The sequence below is a fragment of the Loxodonta africana genome, chromosome X (genome assembly GCF_030014295.1).
Source record: "Loxodonta africana isolate mLoxAfr1 chromosome X, mLoxAfr1.hap2, whole genome shotgun sequence".
In the NCBI taxonomy this organism is placed as follows: domain Eukaryota; kingdom Metazoa; phylum Chordata; class Mammalia; order Proboscidea; family Elephantidae; genus Loxodonta; species Loxodonta africana.
In genome coordinates, this window is record NC_087369.1 from 21,559,738 (window position 1) to 21,580,812 (window position 21,075).

A 21,075-nucleotide genomic window follows, 5' to 3' on the forward strand; every position below is an offset into this window, starting at 1 on the left:
CCAGAAAACATTTCCCTGGTTTTCCTCCTACCTCCATAACAATTCCTTCTTGTCTCCATCAGTTTCTCCTCATCTCCCCCTCACCACCCTGACCTCTAAATATTGAACTCAGTCTTCACCTAAATACTGAACTCAGTCTTTGGACATCTCACTGTCTACATTCTTTTTCAGTCTCACACCTTCAAATACTCTCTATAAACTCAACAACCCCCCCAAATTTCTATCTCCAGTCGTCACCTATCTTCTGCACTCCAGTCTTGTATATCTAACAGCCTACCGGATACCAAAAACATGTCCAAAAGCAAACTCCGGAGCTCCTTCCAAAACCTACTCCACCTACAGTCTGTCCCATCTCAGTAAATGGCAGCTCCAACCTTCTAGTTGCTCAATAAAGAGGAAACACAACTGTCCAGTAAACACATGAAAAGATATTCAACCCGACTGAGAACTAGGGAAATAAAACAAAAACAATGCTATACCATTTCATATTCATGAGATTTGCAAAAGATTTTAAAGTTTGATGACACTCATGCGTTGACAAGTGGAAAAATAATTTAACTAAGGAAAATCCTTCTCCTAAACACCATGAAGCAGAAGTGTCTCTACTCAAAACAGGACTGAATATATTCAAAAGCATTTGAAGATATAAAAATAACCTTGAATCAGAAATTCAAAAACTAAGAATTGAAATGCACACACACACACACACAAAAAGGCAAATGGGGGGGAGGGGGAAGTTAACTGAACTCAGGGAAAAAAAATAGAAGAAAGATCAAATTATCTCAAAAATAGAGAATAGGGAGGCAGTGACTGGTCTTGAAGAGGGGAGAGCAGCGTCCCAGATGGGGAGCCGTCCCACAGGGATTTTGGCGGCACGGACGCAGCAAAAGCGCGGGGAGCAGCTCCATTCCCCTGGACTGACCCCAGGGGGCGGTCCAGCCAGTTCACGCGGGCGGCGTGGCGGCGCAGCAGGTGGGAGAAGTCCCCGGAAGGCAGTGACTGGCCTTGGACCGGGGAGAGCGGCGTCCCAGCCAGGATGCGCGGTGGTGGCGCTGGCGCGGGGAGCTGCTCTGCTCTCCTGAGCCGACCCCGGGGGGGCCCAGCTGGTTCGCGGAGGCGGCGCGGCGACGCGGCTGGTGGGACGGGGAGTCCCCGGGAGGCAGCGACTGATTTTGGAGTCGGGAGTGCACCGTCTCAGTAGGGAAGCCTCAACCTTGGGCATGGGGCTGACAGCGGAGGATCTGACCATGACTCCAGCGGGCCAGACCCCCCGGGGACAATCTCCACACAGCCAGCACACATAGGCGACGTGCCCCGCGGAAATCTCAGATATAAGAGTCATTCCAAGCAAGACAAGCAACTCTGGCTATATTCTGAGGTGCTACTCTCCTATCTCTCTGATCACTCCCCCACCCTCCCCAGGCGGCTTCATTAACATCCGAATAGCCTGAGGCAGAGGGAGAATTCTGATAGGGATCTGACTGCATTTTTTTTGGGCTGATTTTCTGGAAAAACTAGTTTCCCAGTGATGGCTCGGAGACAGCAGTCCATATCAAACCACATAAAGAAGCAGACCATGACAGCTTCTACAACCCCCCAAACAAAAGAATCAAAATCTTTCCTAAATGAAGATACAATCCTGGAATTATCAGATACAGAATATAAAAAACTAATTTAAAGAATGCTTCAAGACATCACAAACGAAATAAGGCAAACTACAGAAAAAGCCAAGGAACACACTGATAAAACTGTTGAAGAACTCAAAAAGATTATTCAAGAACATAGTGGAAAAATTAATAAATTGCAATAATCCATAGAGAGACAGCATGGAGAAATCCAAAAGATTAACAATAAAATTACAGAATTAGACAACGCAATAGGAAGTCAGAGGAGCAGACTCGAGCAATTAGAATGCAGAATGGGACATCTGGAAGACCAGGGAATCAACACCAACATACCTGAAAAAAAATCAGATAAAAGAATTAAAAAAAATGAAGAAACCCTAAGAATCATGTGGGACGCTACCAAGAAGGATAACTTGCGTGTGATTGGAGTCCCAGAACAGGGAGGGGGGACAGAAAACACAGAGAAAATAGTTGAAGAACTCCTGACACAAAACTTCCCTGACATCATGAAAGACGAAAGGATATCTATCCAAGATGCTCATCAAACCCATTTAAGATTGATCCAAAAAGAAACACATCAAGACATATTATCATCAAACTTGCCAAAACCAAAGATACAGAGAAAATTTTAAAAGCAGCCAGGGAGAAAAGAAAGGTCTCCTTCAAGGGAGAATCAATAAGAATAAGTTCAGACTACTCAGCAGAAACCATGCAGGTGAGAAGGCAATGGGATGACATATACAGAGCGCTGAAGGAGAAAAACTGCCAGCCAAGGATCATATATCCAGCAAAACTCTCTCTGAAATATGAAGGCGAAATTAAGATATTTACAGATAAACACAAGTTTAGAGAATTTGCAAAAACCAAACCAAACCTACAAGAAATACTAAAGGATATTGTTTGGTCTGAAAACCAATAATATCAGCTACCAGCACAATACAAGGTCACAAAACAGAACGTCCTGATATCAAATCAAATAGGGAAATCACAAAAACAAACAAATTAAGATTAATTAAAATAAATAAATAAATAAAATAATACACATAACAGGGAATCATGGAAGTCAATATGTAAAAGATCACAATAATCAAAAAGAGGGACTACATACAGGAGGCATTGAACCGCCAGATGGAGAGTGATACAAGGCGATATAGAACATTACAAGTTACGTTTTTACTTAGAAAAATAGGGGTAAATAATAAGGTAACCACAAAAAGGTACGACAACTCCATAACTCAAGATAAAAGCCAAGAAAAACGTAACGACTCAACTAACATAAAGTCAAACACTATGAAAATGAGGATCTCACAATTTACTAAGAAAAACGTCTCAGCACAAAAAAGTATGTGCAAAAATGAAATGGCCAACAACACACATGAAAAGGCATCAAAATGACAGCACTAAAAACTTATTTATCTATAATTATGCTGAATGTAAATGGACTAAATGCACCAATAAAGAGACAGAGAGTCTCAGACTGGATAAAGAAACACGATCCATCTATATGCTGCCTACAAGAGACACACCTTAGACTTAGAGACACAAACAAACTAAAACTCAAAGGATGGAAAAAAATATATCAAGTAAACAATAAGCAAAAAAGAAGAGGAGTAGCAATATTAATTTCTGACAAAATAGACTTTAGACTTAAATCCACCACAAAGGATAAAGAAAGACACTATATAATGACAAAAGGGACAATGGATCAGGAAGACATAACCATATTAAATATTTATGCACCCAATGACAGGGCTGCAAGATACATAAATCAAATTTTAACAGAACGGAAAAGTGAGATAGACACCTCCACAATTATAGTAGGAGACTTCAACACACCACTTTCGGAGAAGGACAGGACATCCAGTAAGAAGCTCAATAGAGACACGGAAGACCTAATTACAACCATCAACCAACTTGACCTCATTGACTTATACAGAACTCTCCACCCAACTGCTGCAAAGTATACTTTTTTTTCTAGCGCACATGGAACATTCTCTAGAATAGACCACATATTAGGTCATAAAACAAACCTTTGCAGAATCCAAAACATCGAAATATTACAAAGCATCTTCTCAGACCACAAGGCAATAAAACTAGAAATCAATAACAGAAAAACTAGGGAAAAGAAATCAAATACTTGGAAACTGAACAATACCCTCCTGAAAAAAGACTGGGTTATAGAAGACATCAAGGAGGGAATAAAGAAATTCATAGAATGCAACGAGAATGAAAACACTTCCTATCAAAACCTCTGGGACACAGCAAAAGCAGTGCTCAGAGGCCAATTTATATCGATAAATGCACACATACAAAAAGAAGAAAGAGCCAAAATCAGAGAACTGTCCTACAACTTGAACAAATAGAAAGTGAGCAACAAAAGAATCCATCAGGCCCCAGAAGAAAACAAAGAATAAAAATTAGAGCTGAACTAAATGAATTAGAGAACAGAAAAACAATTGAAAGAATTAACAAAGCCAAAAGCTGGTTCTTTGAAAAAATTAACAAAATTGATAAACCATTGGCTAGACTGACTAAAGAAATACAGGAAAGGAAACAAATAACCCGAATAAGAAACGAGAAGGGCCACATCACAACAGACCCAACTGAAATTAAAAGAATCATATCAGATTATTACGAAAAATTGTACTCCAACAAATTTACAAACCTAGAAGAAATGGATGAATTCCTGGAAAAACACTACCTACTTAAACTAACACATTCAGAAGTAGAACAACTAAATAGACCCATAACAAAAAAAGAGATTGAAATGGTAATCAAAAAACTCCCAACAAAAAAAAGCCCTGGCCCGGACGGCTTCACGGCAGAGTTCTACCAAACTTTCACAGAAGAGTTAACACCACTACTACTGAAGGTATTTCAAAGCATAGAAAATGATGGAATACTACCCAACTCATTCTATGAAGCCACCATCTCCCTGATACCAAAACCAGGTAAAGACATTACAAAAAAAGAAAATTACAGACCTATATCCCTCATGAACATAGATGCAAAAATCCTCAACAAAATTCTAGCCAATAGAATCCAACAACACATCAAAAAAATAATTCACCACGATCAGGTGGGATTTATACCAGGTATGCAAGAATGGTTTAATATCAGAAAAACCACTAATGTAATCCATCACATAAATAAAACAAAAGAAAAAAACCACATGATTTTATCAATTGATGCAGAAAAGGCATCTGACAAAGTCCAACACCCATTTATGATAAAAACTCTCACCAAAATAGGAATTGAAGGAAAATTCCTCAACATAATAAAGGGCATCTATGCAAAGCCAACAGCCAATATCACTCTAAATGGAGAGAACCTGAAAGCATTCCCCAGACAAGGATGCCCTTTATCACCGCTCTTATTCAACATTGTGCTAGAAGTCCTAGCCAGAGCAATTAGGCTAGACAAAGCAATAAAGGGCATCCGGATTGGCAAGGAGGAAGTAAAGTTATCACTATTTGCAGATGACATGATCTTATACACAGAAAACCCTAAGGAATCCTCCAGAAAACTACTGAAACTAATAGAAGAGTTTGGCAGAGTCTCAGGTTATAAGATAAACATACAAAAATCACTTGGATTCCTCCACATCAACAAAAAGAACACCGAAGAGGAAATAACCAAATCAATACCATTCACAGTAGCCCCCAAGAAGATAAAATACTTAGGAATAAATCTTACCAAGGATGTAAAAGACCTATACAAAGAAAACTACAAAGCTCTACTACAAGAAATTCAAAAGGACATACTTAAGTGGAAAAACATACCTTGCTCATGGATAGGAAGACTTAACATAGTAAAAATGTCTATTCTACCAAAAGCCATCTATACATATAACGCACTTCCGATCCAAATTCCAATGTCATATTTTAAGGGAATAGAGAAACAAATCACCAATTTCATATGGAAGGGAAAGAAGCCCCGGATAAGCAAAGCATTACTGAAAAAGAAGAAGAAAGTGGGAGGCCTCACTCTACCTGATTTCAGAACCTATTATACAGCCACAGTAGTCAAAACAGCCTGGTACTGGTACAACAACAGACACATAGACCAGTGGAACAGAATTGAGAACCCAGATATAAATCCATCCATGTATGAGCAGCTGATATTTGACAAAGGCCCAGTGTCAGTTAATTGGGGGAAATGATAGTCTTTTTAACAAATGGTGCTGGCATAACTGGATATCCATTTGCAAAAGAATGAAACAGGACCCCTACCTCACACCATGCACAAAAACTAACTCCAAGTGGATCAAAGACCTAAACATAAAGACTAAAACGATAAAGATCATGGGAGAAAAAATAGGGACAACCCTAGGAGCCCTAATACAAGGCATAAACAGAATACAAAACATTACCAAAAAGGATGAAGAGAAACCAGATAACTGGGAGCTCCTAAAAATCAAACACCTATGCTCATCTAAAGACTTCACCAAAAGAGTAAAAAGACCACCTACAGACTGGGAAAGAATTTTCAGCTATGACATCTCAGACCAGCACCTGATCTCTAAAATCTACATGATCCTGTCAAAACTCAACCACAAAAAGACAAACAACCCAATCAAGAAGTGGGCAAAGGATATGAACACACATTTCACTAAAGAAGATATTCAGGCAGCTAACAGATACATGAGAAAATGCTCTCGATCATTAGCCATTAGAGAAATGCAAATTAAAACTACGATGAGATTCCATCTCACTCCAACAAGGCTGGCATTAATCCAAAAAACACAAAATAATAAATGTTGGAGAGGCTGCGGAGAGATTGGAATTCTTATACACTGCTGGTGGGAATGTAAAATGGTATAACCACTTTGGAAATCTATCTGGCGTTATCTTAAACAGTTAGAAATAGTACTACCATACAACCCAGAAATCCCACTCCTCGGAATATACCCTAGAGAAACAAGAGCCTTCACACAAACAGATATATGCACACCCATGTTTATTGCAGCTCTGTTTACAATAGCAAAAAGTTGGAAGCAACCAAGGTGTCCATCAACGGATGAATGGGTAAATAAATTGTGGTATATTCACACAATGGAATACTACGCATCGATAAAGAACACTGACGAATCTGTGAAACATTTCATAACATGGAGGAACCTGGAAGGCATTATGCTGAGCGAAATTAGTCAGAGGCAAAAGGACAAATATTGTATAAGACCACTATTATAAGATCTTGAGAAATAGTATAAACTGAGAAGAACACATACTTTTGTGGTTACGAAGAGGGGAGGGAGGGAGGGAGAGAGTTTTTTATGGATTAATCAGTAGATAAGAACTGCTTTGGGTGAAGAGAAAGACAACACTCAATACATGGAATGTCAGCTCAACTGGACTGGACCAAAGGCAAAGAAGTTTCCAGGATAAAATGAATGCTTCAAAGGTCAGCGGAGCAGGGGCAGGGGTCTGGGGAACATGGTTTGAGGGGACTTCTAAGTCAATTGGCAAAATAATTCTGTTATGAAAACATTCTGCATCCCACTTTGAAATGTGGCGTCTGGGGTCTTAAATGCTAACAAGCGGCCATCTAAGATGCATCAATTGGTCTCAACCCACCTGGAGCAAAGGAGAATGAAGAACAGCAAGGTCACACGACAACTAAGAGCCCAAGAGACAGAAAGGGCCACATGAACCAGAGACCTACATCATCCTGAGACCAGAAGAACTAGTTGGTGCCCGGCCACAATCGATGACTGCCCTGACAGGGAGCACAACAGAGAACTCCTGAGGGAGCAGAAGATCAGTGGGATGTAGACCCCAAATTCTCATAAAAAGACCATACTTAATGGTCTGACTGAGACTAGAGGAATCCCGGCGGCAATGCTCTCCAGACCTTCTGTTGGCACAGGACAGAAACCATCCCCGAAGACAACTCATCAGACATGAAAGGGACTGGTCAGCGGGGGGGGGGGGGGGGGGGGGAGATGCTGATGAAGAGTGAGCTAATTAAATCAGGTGGACACTTGAGAGTGTGTTGGCAACTCTTGTCTGGAGGGGGAATGGGAGGATAGAGAGAAAGGGAAGCTGGCAAAATTGTCACGAAAGGAGAGACTAAAAGGGCTGACTCAATGCGGGAGAGCAAGTGGGAGTAGGGAGTAAGATGTATGTAAACTTATATGTGACAGACTGATTGGATTTGTAAACGTAGTTCACTTGAAGCTTAATAAAAGTTAATTAAAAAAAAAATAGAGAATAAATTACAAGATGCCCAAGGAAGAAAAGACTCATATGAAAACTTAATTAAGGGGCATCGAAGCAAGGCTGGAAAACCACGAAGAAAATGAAAACGATGTTAACGACAGAGAGCGGAGTAAAAAGGGTCAAAGAGATAGTAGTGGAAACAGAAGACATGCAAAAAAGGAATGATATTTGTCATTATTATAGTCCCTGGAGAAGAAAAACTAAACAATAGAATTGAACTAATATTTAAAACTATCAATTCAAGAAAACTTCCAGAAGTAGAAAATATCTGAATCTGCATACTGAAGGGCTCACCAGGTACCTGGGAAAATTAATTCAGGACAATCAACTCTGAGGTATCTCCTACTAAAAAGTATTTGATTTCAAAAATAAAAATAAAATCTTTAAGATGACCAGGCAAAAAGAATAACTTACAAATCCAAAAGAATTAGACCAGCATCAGATTTTTCAAAACAAACAAAGCACAGCAACAAAACCAACAAAGCACAGCATTTAAAAAAAAAAAAAATTCGGAGAAAGTAAGTGTGAACTAAAGAATTTATATCAGCAGAACTGTTCTTCAAATGCCAAGGTGATAAAAAAAAGGTTTTCAACATACGAGAATTCAAGGAATTCTCTACTCACTAGCCCTTCCCGAGGAATCTACTAGAGGATGAACTTCATCCAATCAAATGATGACTGGGAAAACTTTAGCAACAGAACTGACAGTGAACATTTTAAAATATGTAAACGTACATATAAGACTAAAAGAAAGATGAGGATGAGGGTTCAAAACTAATGTAAAATTTTTGCACACTGTGACAAAGTAGAAATATTGCAACTAAAAAACAGAGGAAGAAAACAGAGGAAAATAACACCATGATAACCCAGATATTAAAAAGTTAAATAAGTCAACAAATGGTGCTGGGACAACTGGATACTCACGTGCAAAATAATACAGTTGGACTCATATATAAAAACTAACTCAAAAAATTGATCAAAGACCTAAATATAAGAGTTAAAACTATAAAACTCTTAGAAGAAAACACAGGAATAAATCTTTGTGACCTTGGATTTGGCAATGGTTTCTTAGATATGACACCAAAACCACAAGCAACGAAAGAAAAAATTGATAAACTGGGCATCATCAAAATAAAAAATGTCTGTGCTACAAGGATATCACAGAAAAAGTGAAAAGACAGCCCACAGAATGGAAGAAAATCTTTGCAAATCATATATCTGACAAGGGAGTAGTGTCTAAAATATATAACTCTTACAACTCAACAATAAAAAAAAAAACATTTAAACCAATTTAAAAATCAGCAAAGGACATGAATAAATATTTCTCCTAAAAAAAAATTTCTAATGGCCAATAAGCACATAAAAGATACTCAAACATCACTAGCCATCAGGGAAATAGCAAATCAAAACCACAAGATACTACTTCACACCCACTAGGATGACAATAATAAAAAAGAAAGATAATAACAAGTGTTGGTGAGGATCTAGAGAAATTGGAACCCTCATGCACTGCTGGCAGGAATGTAAAATGGTATAGCCATTTTGGAAAACAGTCTAGCAATTCTTTAAATTGTTAAACGTAAAACTTATCATATGACCCAGCAGTTCCATTCCCAGGCATATACCCAAAAGAAATGAAAACATATGTCTACACAAAAACTTGTACACAAATGCTCGTAGAAGCATTATTCATAATAGCCAAAAAGTAGAAACAACCCAAATGCAAATCAGTTGTTGAAGCGATAAACAAAATGTGGTATATCCATACCAGAAAACGAAGCCAAACCCGCTGTTGTTGATTCCCACTCATAGCAAACCCTATAGGAAAGGGCAGAACAGCCCCATAGGGTTTCCAAGGCTGTAAATCTTTAGGGAAGCGGACAGCCACATCTTTCTCCCTTAGAGCAGCTGGTGGGTTAGAACCACTGACCTTTCAGTTAGCTGAGCGCTTAACCACTGTGCTGCCAGGAATCCTTTATATCTATACAATGGACTATTACTCAGCCATAAAAAGGAATGAAGTACTAATACATGCTGCAACATGGATGAACCTTGAAATATACTAAAAACTACTGACTTGCACACTTTAAATGAATGAATGAATTCTATGGTATGTGAATTTATACATCAATAAAGCTGTTACCAGAAACAAAAAAAATCAACTGACAGATTCCATACTAAATGTGAACTCAGCAATTACAAATACAAAGAGTAAGAATTACCCAGGAAAGCCCTTGCAACAAAGCTGCCATACTCCGAGCACAGAACTGCACCAGGTTAGAGCCCACAGGATAAAAGAGTGATCAGCAAATGGGAGAGAAGAGGAAGCCATATGTGAGTAGACCAGAGCATGGATGATTCTCTTGGCCATAGGGGATGGGTGTTACCACCATTCTTCAGTAAAGAGCTGAAAGCAAATAGCACTGCTACCCTACTTTGATTAGACAAATACAGTGGATTTCTCCCTCTCTCTCCCTCACACACGTACACACACACAAAGGTTAAATAAGAAAACGGGAATATGGACATTAAAAAAGGGGTAAGTACAAAGGTAACCACTAGAACAAAAATACAAACCTTCCTAAATACATCCCCCCAATTTTTTAAAAAAAGAGCAAAAAGTACACATCTCATAGAAAAATAAGCAGCAAACATAACAAAACATACATATTATACAAAGCAATTCAGAAACGCTACAAATAAAAAGATGGACAAAAGTATACCAGGCAAAAGGAATAAAAAAGAGCAGGAGTGGCAATCCTGGTATCAGTAGAATTCAAAGCCCCGAAGTATTAACTGTGACAAATTTTTAATGCTAAAACTTACAATCCACAATGAAGACAAGATATAACATATATGAATATACATATTTATATGACTTTTTTTTTATATAACACAGTAACCACCGTTAAACAAAACCAAACCAAACCCAATGCCGTTGAGTCGATTCCTACTCATAGCAACCCTACAGGACAGAGTAGAACTGCCCCATAGAGTTTCCAAGGAGCACTTGGTGGATTTGAACTGCCGACCCTTTGGTTAGCAGCTGTAGCACTTAACCACTACACCACCAGGGTTTCCAACCACCATAATGAAACAAAAATTATAAGAGATCCAAGAAGACATAGATAAAAAATACAGTAATAATAATAATAATAATAAAAACCCCCAAAATAGGAGTCTTTAATATACCTCTTAGGACAAGACAGATAAGGTGGACCAAAAAATAAGGAGACAGATGACCAAAACAACATAATCAAGAAGGTAGATCTTATGGATGTTTATCAAACTCTCCACCTTGATACTAGAGAACACACATTATTCTCAAGTGTCCAAATCACACTTACCAAAAATGATCATACATTAGGACACAAATAAAACATCAGTAACTTCCTTGAAAACCCATTTCGGCAGTGGGTTTTGGTTTTGGGAACTTCCTTGAAGTAGAAATATTACAAACAACACTTTCTGATCATAATGCAATGAAACTAGAATTTATTAACAAAAATAAAAAGCAGAAAGGCCCTTTCATCCAGAAATTTAAAAACCTCTTATTAAACAACTCCTGGGTATTCTATAACTGAAATTATAGATTTTTAAAGAAATAGTGACAGTGAAAATACTATATATCAGATTCTATGGAATGCATTTAAAGCACTGATAAGAAGACAATCCATTACATTAAACGTATTTATCAATAAAAATGAAAGAATAAAAATAAATCAAATTCCAAGTTCAAAAAACTAAAAAATAACAAAGTAAATCAAAAGAAAGCACATAAAAGGAAATAATAAAGATAAAAGTAGAAACTAATGAAAAGAGAAAAATAAATCTAATGAATAACTTAAAATTCTGTTATTTTTGAAAAAATTAATAAAATAGATAAACCACTACATAATATGATCAAGAAAAAAGGGAGGAAAGCACAAATATACAAAGTAAGAAACGACAAGGGAGAAATAACCAGTGAAATAGAAGAATAATTTTAAATGCCTAAGTGATTACTTTGTAAAGGTGTATGCAAATTTGAAAACCCATATGAAAAGGATAATTACCTAGAGAAATACAAATTACCAATATTGATCCCATTTGTTAGAAAACTTAAAGAGACCAATTTCCATAGAAGAAACAGATTAAGGAACTATTACAATATGATATTATATATTATAAACACTTAAATATTATATTACAAGTAACATAATAAATATAAGGAAATAGCCCATAAAAAAGCATCAGGCCCAGACAGTTTCACAAGGGAATTCTACCAAACCTTTGAACACCAGAAAGCCTCAATGCTCTATAAATTATTCCAGAGATAAGTGTATAGCACGAGAAGGATCAGCCTGTAAGAACACCAACCATCCAGGAAGATTACAAACAACACTCTCAGAAAGGGAACAGTCTGTGAAAGCGGAGGGAACCCTGTGGTGTAGAATCTCAGAAACTGAAGAAGGATGTTTGGAGGGACAATCACAGCAAATGCTGCATAGAGGTCAAATAAAAGGAAGAAAATCTGTTAATGCATGGCTCAAGGACTGAGTGGAAGGTCAGGAAACTAAGAAAGCCATTTATACAGTAGAGGACTCCTTCAATAGTCTGGCTGGGAAGCGGAGGAGAGAAACAGGGTATTGGCTGGAGGAGGGTGATAAGAGGTCTAAGGAGAAGGTTTGCTGATAAGGAGGGATATAAAGTAGAATGAGAGTCACAGCAGAGATGAGTCTAGGTCCAAATAGTTCAATGTTTCCCCTGATTCCTTAACATTAACTCCAAATAAAGTTGTCAATTTTCCCCAATATTCCACTCTTACATATTACCTTCTTCATTGTTCCAAACAGAATTTTTATTAACAGTCACATTTGATGTTAATTTTGCAAAATTGCTATATGCCAATAATTGCTAGGGGCTGGAAATACAAAGTTGGAAAAACCTAGTTTCTTTCCTGGAGAATCTGTCTTCACTGGATAAGGTTGATCACATGAATGCCAGTACCTCCTGGTTTACTAAGTGTTTCACAAATACTATCTCATTTAATCCTCATAACAAGCCTTGAAGGAAGCTGGAATTACCTTCACTTCATAGGTGAAGAAACCAAGCCTCAGAAAGGTTAACCAATCTGCCCCAAGCAGAGGACCTGAACCTAGAATCCAGGTTCTCTGACTCCCAATACTAAGTTCCCTACCCTGTAAGCCCTACCTTCAGAAAGATGACCCTGTGGAGAATGCCTGATCATTTGCTCAGATGCTCAGCTGGCCGAATTAGACTTTAGTATACTTGAGAATAGTTGACATTCTGCACCACGTCTAAATTTGGAAAGCAGCCTTTTATACCCTCCCATTGCCTGGGCAGTCTGTAGCCCATAGGGCACAAAGACTAGGTTTTATTTATCATGAGACCAAGGATTGTGTTTTATTTCATTTTCTATATGTCCCCTTCAGGTCCTAATAGCGCTTCTAAATATTTGCTCCTTCAACATTTGTGCAAATTCATCCATTCATCCAATTACATAACTCTCTATCATTTTGAATATAATCCAGGGCAGCAGTATAAAACTTTAAAGAGTGAAAGTGTGTAGGGGCAAAATGTATTACAGAATACCGTTTTGAATTCAGAAATGTACTTTACGGATTTTATGAATCTCAAGATGGTTCTGTGCTCTGAAATTTTTACAAGATGGCGACAGCAGTAAATGTATGTTTAAATGTACTTTTTACAAATGTTTGATTCGACCTTAAACACCATCCGATAAGAAAGGTAAAACAAATGTATGATAATCTCTAATTCACTTAGAAAAGTAACTTGTCCAAGGTAATCAGATATACTGGAATTCAAGGAAGCGCTGACTTTAAATCTCCTGTTCATCTATTATGCCTTTGCCTCACTAAATCAATTTCATAGTCTTGACTAAACTGGTAAAGGTAAAATAAAAGAAGCTGAATTGCGAACAACAAATAAGAAAACAGGTGAGAACTAGAGTAGGATACCTGTACTTGGTTGGAAAGAAAAGCATAAATGGCCCAAAAGTGCGCCTATAGAAAATCCGTAAATTTTGCTTTTTGCTAGGGTGGGGGAAGGATACTCACGGATTGTTGGTGGGAGTGCAAAATGGCACATCTTTTCCAAAGGGAAATTGAGCAATTCACATTAAACACACACGCACACACACAAACCTTTATGTGCATACTCTGCCCAGCAATTCCATCATCTAGGAATGGATATTAAGTAATGGTGGAAATGCACACGCTTCATCTGCATTTATCCAACAGTGTGTTTAAGCCGAGAAAATCTGGGAATATCCAGTTAAATAAATTATTACAACCACATAGTAGTCAGAAAAAAAGTGGTTACAAAAACAGAATCCGTGTATTCATCTCTGCAAAGAAAAAGACTAGAGGTGTATACCCAGTATACACCATACCAACAATTACTTGGAGTGGTGAAACACTATTTTCTTCATTGTATTTCGTATATTTTAGAAATTTTGCATGTAAATTGCTTACCTTTCTAATACGACGTTTTAAAGGTTTGGGAGAGGTGAAAACAGCAGGGCTTTGAAAAGAAAATTTTAGTAACCGCGCTACTAAAATCTCATTTAAAAATTATTTCACCATTACTATTAAAATACCATTGAAAAATAATGGTGCATTACGAATCGATACTAAAACGTTTTCTTTTTCAAATTCTAGCCTTTAATTCCTACCTATTCACATTGAGAAAAAGGATGTAAAGTAGCCTGGCCGGAAGCCTGAGGGGGACCTTCCTGATGTCTACCTGTAGTTTCTAATTTGCTCCAGAAAAGAAAAGCAATCGCCTAAGAGGCAGCTCTAAAAGCACCTCAGCAGGAAATACTTAGGGGGATAGGTTTCCCTCCCGACCCACCGATTGGCCCAGTTTTCTTGCACACCCTAAAGAAGCGCCGATTTTTCAGTAGATGTTTTTAAAAACACAAGTTGTACTTGGCAATGCAGGATAAAAGGCAGCTTTCATCACGCATTCTCGACGTTCCCAGACGAAGGTCCCGCTGGGCGGCAGGAGCGCCTCGGGAGAAGGACAAAGCGCGGGCTCCTCGGCTCAGGTCCCGCAGGCGACGCGGCAGGGGCCGCCTCAGGGACAAGGGCACCGTTCCCGAACACCGCGCCGCACTCCCCCGCCATGACACACGCTCGGAGACGCCGGAGCCACAGCCTTCCCGACGACAAGGGAGGATCGGGGCCGCGGCTGCAGGTGCCCGGGTGGCCGAGCCTGAAGGAAGGGGCCGGCCGAGCCGCCTCAGAGGCGCAGGAGAGCGATCACCGGAGAACCGGCGTGGGGCCGCCGCGTCCGCCTCGCGACCCCACCCACCACACGGAGAAACTCCCCTCCCGGGCGGCAGACACGCCCTCTCGGCAGCCCGGGGCTTTTTCTTCTCGCCCGCCCCGTGGGCCGCTTACCCGGCCGCGGAGTCCGGGCTAAAGCCGCCGCCGACCACGCCGACGCCGGCCCCTACGGCCTCGCCCCTCACACCGCCGAGGCCACCTCTCACAGAAGCCGCACCACAGAAACCTCAGCGGGGCCGCGAGACCCGGAACTACTTCCTTCCGGAACCGCCTCGCCCCGCCCCATTGGCCCCGCCCACCGACTGCGGCTTCGCGCTCTGCCGACTCTCCCGCCTATCTCCCTGCTCTGAACTCCTTCGGCGTGAGGGTGCCCTCGCCCCTGCGGCACTTCGACCGGAGCGCTTGCGCCCCCTGCCGGTCGTTCGTACCTCGGCCGCTCTGACCTGAGTGCCTGCGCTCCCTAATGCCCGCCCGCCCGGAAGGAAAGAACGCACAGGGCCGACCAGAGGCAGATCTCGTGGTCCAAGGGTTCTGGAAATTGAGGGTGGGGCGTTTGGAGGTCACCGCTACTTAGGGGCAAGAGCTTGCTGAGGGTCCCGTGGGCCAGCCAGCCTTGTGCAGATGAGAGCACAAATGTGGTGGATGCCAGGTGAACGTAGCCCTTTCAGCCTTTGAGGCCCCACTGCCTGGAACTCATGGTCCAACTTTCCTGGCTTGGCCCTCAAAGCCCTTCCAGAGCCGAGTCATCTGAACCTGCACCTCTGTGGCCTCTCTCCCTGCCTACGCAACCTCTAACCGCTTCCGTAACCTCTAACCATTCCCCACAGCCTCACATTCACCTTCTATACCACCCCCAAAAGGAAGCCTCCCCCCGGGCTTCCCAAATAGGCTGATAGTACCAACATCTCTCCATTATCCAAATTAAAATATTGACTCATTTTTATCCACTGTACTGATTTTCCTTCTCCCACGCCCCATTCAAGGAGCCCTCGTGGTGCAACAGTTACGCTCCAGGCTGCTAACCGAAAGGGTGGCGGTTCAAACCCACCCAGCGGCTAGGGTTGGGGGCTAGGAGAAAGACCCAGTGATCTGTTCCCCTAAAGATTATAGCCTAGAAAACCCTGTGAGGCAGTCCTACTCTGTCAGATGGGGTCGCTATGAGTCGGAATCAATTTGAGGGCACCACCAAAAACAATACACGCATTTCACCAGCCCCAAAGGTAGTATGTCTTCCTTCTTAGAGCTTCCCCACTTGACATTTTGATATTCTTTTTACCCCTTGCAAAATTTCCCTTTGAGAGTCCATGCCAACTGGTAGTACCACATTTTATAAAAGCCCTGTCTTCTTGCAACAGAATGCTAAATTGCTCTTGAAATTTTTCTTTTGGATTTTGCAGTCAATCTTTTTCTGAAGTATGCTCTTTCTTTTCCATGGTTGGTTTTTGTGTGCTTCACGGTTTTTTGTTTTTTTTTTTTTCTTTTTACTCGTCTCTGAACAAGTGATCTTTGTCTGGATTTATTATTGGTTAACAAACAACACAAGTAGATGGCCTGTGCCCCTATTTGCTGTCTACTTCTGTGGACAGTTTGTTAAGTAGTTTGCACATGGTCACATAGCTCTTGGTGGATATGCTAATAGCACATATGCACGTATACACAGAACAAGCCTAAGATAAATGGAATATTAACTGCCTTTCCATTTATTTTCTTTTCCTTTGGTCTTTATGCAAAGACAAACCTGGAGTAGAACACTGAATATACCTAATACAAGGAGCCTGTATTAGTCAAGATAAATTAAGTTATGCTACAATCTTATTGTTGTTAGTGGCCTTCAAGTCAGCTCCGACTCATGACAACCTTATGTTTAACAACAAAATGTTGCCCAATCCTGTACCATCTTCATGATTGTTGGTATGTTTGAGTCTGTTGATGTGGCTATTGTGTCAATTCTTCTCATTGACACAATAGACTTGTTTTTGCTGACCCTCTACTTTACCAAACAGGATGTCTTTTTCTAGCAATTGGTCTTTCCTGATGACATGGCCAAAGTAAGTGAGTCAAAGTCTTACCATCTTAGCTTCTAAGGAACATTCTGATTGTATTTCTTCTATGACTGATTTGTTCATTCTTTTGGCAGTCCACGGTATATTCAATATTCTTTGCCAATACCATGGTTCAAATGCATCAATTTTTCTTAGTTTTTTACTATCCGACTTTCACATGCATATGAGTCTATTGAAAAGACGTTGATTGTTGATCCAAGCAGAATGAAATTGTTGACAACTTCAATTTTTTCTCCACTTATCATGATGTCATTTATCCGTCCAGTTTTCTTCACATTCATTTCATTTTCTTCACATTCAGATGTCATCCGTACTGACCTTCATCAGTAAGTGCTTCAAGTCATCTTCATTTTCAGCAAGTAAGGTTGTGTCACCTGCATATCGAAGGTAATTAATGAGTCTTCCCCCAATCCTGATGCTGCACTCTTCTTCATATAATCCAGCTTCTTGGGTAATTTGTTCAGCATACAGATTGAATAAGTGAAAGGATACAACCCAGCCACACACCTTTTCACATATTGAACCACACAGTATCCCCTTGTTCTGTTTCAATGACTGCCTCTTGATCCATGTACAGGTTCTGCATGAGCACAGTTAATGCTACAATACCCAAAACCAAAACCTGTCGCTGTCGAGTCAATACCGACTCATAGAGACCCTTCAGGACAGAGAACTGCCCCACAGGATTTCCAAGGAGCGGCTGGTGAATTTGAACTGCTGACTTTTGGTTAGCAGCCAAGCTCTTAACCAATGTACCACCAGGGCTCCAATGCTAAAATAACAATCCCAAAATCTTAATGGCTTATTTGTTGTTGTTAGGTGCCATCAAGTCAGTTCCTACTCATGCCAGCCCTATATACAACAGAATGAAACGCTGCTCGGTCCTGTGCCATCCTCACAATCGTTGCTATGTGTGAGCCCATTGTTGCAGCCACTGAGTCAATCCATCTCATTGAGGTCTTCCTCTTTTTCGCTGACCCTCTACTTTACCAAGTACGATGTCCTTCTCCAAGGACTGGTCCCTCCTGATAACCTTTACAAAATACATGAAAGAAAGTCTTGCCATCCTTGCTTCTAAGGAGCATTCTGGCTGTACTTTTCCTAAGACAGAGCTGTTCGTTCTTCTGGCAGTCCATGGTATATTCAATATTCTTTGCCAACACCATAATTCAAAGGCATCAATTCTCCTTGGGTCTTCCTTATTCGTTGTCCAGCTTTTGCATGAAAAAAATGTATATAAGGTGACCGAAAATACCATGGCTTGGGTCAGGCACACCTTAGTCCTCAAAGTGACATCTTCGCTTATGAACACTTTAAAGAGGTCTTTTGCAGCAGATTTGCCCAATGCACTATGTTGTTTTGTTTCTTGACTGCTGCTTCCGTGGATGTTGATTGTGGATCCAACTAATATGAAATCTTTGACAACTTCAGTATTTTCTCTGTTTATCATGATGTTGCTTATTGGTTCAGTTGTGAGGATTTTTGTTTCCTTTATGTTGAGGTGTAATCCATACTGGAAATCCTGGTGGTGTAGTAGTTAAGTGCTACGGCTGCTAACAAAAAGGTTGGCAGTTCAAATCCACCAGGCTCTCCTTGAAAACTCTGTGGGGTAGTTCTATTCTGTCATACAGGATCGTTATGGGTCAGAATCGACTCGAAGGCAATGGGTTTGGTTTTGGTTTTTGGTAATCCATACTGAAGGCTGTAGTCTTTGATCTTCATCTGTAGGTGCTTCAAGTCCTCTTTGTTTTCAGCAAGGGAGGTTGAGTCATCTGCGTATCTCAAGTTGTTAATGACTCTTCCTGCAATCCTGATGCTGCGTTCTTCATATAGTCCAGCTTCTCGGATTATAATAGTGGCTTATAACAAACGTTTATTTCTCACATACATCTCAAGTCCATCATGAGTAAGCTTTGGTTCTTCTTCTGTCTGGGACCCAGGCTGAAAGAATAGACCTACCTGAAAGTGAAAATGAGCAATGGCACAATCACGTGTTAGATCTTAAAAGCTTCTGCTTAAAGTTACTGAATTGGAAACTCTGGGAAGGAGGTCCAGCAAACCGTGTTTTAACAGGCCCGTCAGATGTTTCTGATGCACGTTCCAGTTTGAGAACCACTGCTCTATCATTTGTATTCCCTATTAGCTGGTACATGGACATAGAGACATGAGGAAATTTAAGTTAGTTTTTAAATCCTTGCACCGGAAAGAAAATAGAATGCTTAAAAGAGTGATTTAGGTTTTGATACAGAACTAGACAAGGTGCCCACCTCTGTCATTTTATTTGGAGAGAAATTGCTTCTGGAGAAAATTACCAGCCGCCCTTCTGTATATCTTTCTTTTCAAAATACTGATGTGAGAATAAGGAAATGATGAAGAAGTAGGACAATGAGCTTTCTCATGCCTTGAAAACACTGCTGTCCCAGATTTTCCATACAGTTTTTATATATATGGCTTGTGTTGTGTTGGTTGTGCCTTTAGCATCTATATTACTACTTATAACCCAGGACTGACAGAGCCAGGTGAGGTTTCTTTTTCCTTAACTCTTTGACTTTGTAGTGTTGCTGAATACTGTTAATGAAATTTGATGTATAATGCTTAGCCGGCCCTGTTTCTTCCTCCTTCTCTTCCACCCCATGATATATGTATTATTGTGGATGCTGTCCTTTCTTTACTTTGCCTTTTTTTAATGGCTTCGTCAACAGCAGAGCAGACAGAAAAGATTTATATGGCTTGGAAGAGAAGGTTTCTAGACAGGCTTATGCTGCACATTCCTTTTTGCTCATTCTAGTCACTGCCTTTATGTTTGTTTCCCTACTGAAATGGAGGACAAATTCCTAAACAAAATTTGGTAGTTGGTACCAACCCTCTGGCCCCATAAATTATTTCTGATGAACACTTTTGTAATATATTATGTGTAGCAGTTTGGCCCTGGTTCTGAAAATTATATAATATTTGTGGTTTAAAAAGAAAGTGTCACAATTCAGCAGTTTAGAAAAAAAATTTTTTTTTTGATTGATGTGGACTACCTACATTAATGCAAGGCAAAAAGGAAAGATGAGGAGGCGGGGCCAAGATGGCGGACTAGGTAGATGCTACCTCAGATCCCGCTTGCAACAAAGACTCGGAAAAACAAGTGAATCGATCACAGACATAACAATCTACGAACGCTGAACAACAAACACAGATTTAGAGATGGAGAACTAACAAATACGGGGAGGCAGCGACTGTTTTCAGAGCCTGGAGCCAGCGTCCCAGTCAGGTAACCTTGGCACCCGGCTTGGGTCTGGGCCCAGGGGAGCTGACGGTGCAAACAAGGGGCGCAGCCCTACCCCCCTGAACTCACCCCGGGAGGGGGCCCAGCTGGTCCGCGCTGGCGGCGTGGCGACGCGGCCGGTGGGAGAAGTCCGTGGGAGGCAGTGACTGGTTTTGGAGCCGGGAGTGCAGCATCCCAGCTGGGGAACCTTGGCGCCGGGCTTTTGACTGGGCGCTGTCACAGCGCAAGCACGGGGCGCAGCCTTACTCCCCTGAACTAACCCTGGGAGGGGGCCCAGCCGGTCCGTGGGAGCTGCGTGGCGACGCGGCTGGCGGGACGAGAAGTCCCCGGGAGGCAGCGATTGATTTTGGAGCCAGGAGTGCAAAGTCCCAGCAGGGGAACCTTGACGCTGGGCTTTGGACTGGCAGCGGAGGATCTGACCGCGGCTTCAGCAGGCCAGACCCTCGGGGGCAATCTCCACACAGACAGCACACATAGGCGACACGCCCCTCGGGGGCAATCTCCACACAGACAGCACACATAGGCGACACGCCCCTCAGGAATCTCAGATAAAATAGTAATTCCAAGCAAGAAAAGCTA

General features: G+C 40.8%; 1 protein-coding gene across 9 annotated transcripts in view; it reads right to left on the bottom strand.

Annotated features, from left to right (window-relative positions):
• Positions 1-15,402, bottom strand: part of BCLAF3 (BCLAF1 and THRAP3 family member 3) — a 72,252-nt gene extending 56,850 nt beyond the window's left edge. For 8 of the 9 annotated variants that reach the window (XR_010319743.1, XM_023555168.2, XM_023555167.2 and 5 more), the window contains exon 1: positions 15,274-15,402. The gene's annotated coding sequence lies outside the window, so the exon portion shown is untranslated. The remainder of the gene's footprint in view (positions 1-15,273) is intronic. The other variant, XM_064278069.1, reaches the window with a different exon arrangement.
• Between the last annotated feature and the right edge of the window lie 5,673 nt (positions 15,403-21,075).